This window comes from Macrobrachium nipponense, chromosome 6 (genome assembly GCF_015104395.2).
Source record: "Macrobrachium nipponense isolate FS-2020 chromosome 6, ASM1510439v2, whole genome shotgun sequence".
Taxonomy (NCBI): Eukaryota; Metazoa; Arthropoda; class Malacostraca; order Decapoda; family Palaemonidae; genus Macrobrachium; species Macrobrachium nipponense.
This window is the reverse complement of record NC_061108.1, coordinates 17741113-17742111: the sequence shown is the minus strand read 5'-3', so window position 1 is coordinate 17742111 and position 999 is coordinate 17741113. Positions and strand designations below refer to the sequence as shown.

The 999-nt window shown below is 37.7% G+C and overlaps 1 long non-coding RNA gene across 1 annotated transcript in view; it reads left to right on the top strand.

Annotated features, from left to right (window-relative positions):
* LOC135216695 (uncharacterized) overlaps positions 1–591 on the top strand; it is a 2941-nt gene extending 2350 nt beyond the window's left edge. The window contains exon 3 of the long non-coding RNA XR_010314889.1: positions 5–591. This is a non-coding gene — a long non-coding RNA (uncharacterized LOC135216695). The remainder of the gene's footprint in view (positions 1–4) is intronic.
* The last annotated feature ends 408 nt before the right edge of the window (positions 592–999 follow it).

Genomic DNA, 999 nt, shown 5'->3' with positions numbered 1-999 from the left:
TCAGGATGTTTACAAAGCAGGCAGTACAGTCATTCAAGCGCCTCAGCGACGTGGTTGGTATGGTTAGCGTCCCACCTCGGTGGTCGCGGGTTAGATTCTCGGCCATTCCTTTGAGGAGTGAGAGATGTGTATTTCTGGTGATAGACGTTCACTCTCGACGTGGTTCAGAAGTCACGTAAAGCCGTTGGTCCCGTTGCTGAATAACCACTGGTTCCATGCAACGTAAAAGCACCATACAATTAAAGTACCGTCATTCAAGGACTCCTGCTTTAGTTTCCTTTATTTTCAAAATGGTTTAAAATGAGGTGAGAATTGAGCCTGGCGTCGCAAAAGTTATGCCTTAAGTTGTCATGTATTGGTGGTTCATGTGTAATAAGTTATGTGGTTCTTTTAATGTAGTACTAAATTATGCTCATTTAATGAGTTTTTAGTTCTCCAAAACTGTTTAGTTTTGTTAAACTCTGAATTTAATTTTAGCAACTTTAAAGCTGCTTTCTTGAATAAGGTAGAATTTAGTCTAGACAGACTTATAATAGTAGAGTGAAATAAGCGCCTTTTTTCTCTCCCAAATCATGTGTATCATCACTTCGTAATATTAATATTTATAAGTTTCTCTTAATACCTGAAACTGTGATTTAGTTTTAAATAAAAGTTTTCTATAGTATAATTTTGATGTTTTAAGTCTGAAAATTTAGCGTAGTACTGAATTTATATAATCTGCCGTTTGATGTTCAATGGAATACACAATTTTAGTGTCACCAGAAAGTACTTTTCCTTACAACAGCCTATAAATTAAGTAAATTTTGCATTGAAATGGGTAATGCCCAGGTAATTCTAAAGAATAACTCTGCACGGACTGCAAGGAACGTAACCACGAACACATCCGCTAGGGGTTGGGGCGTCCAATGTAATTCGTCGTGTTTAGCACTGGCGCCTGGGGGTTAATTACAGTCGACCGCCCAAAAATAACTGTAAATTCTTAATGAGCAACCCGAATAC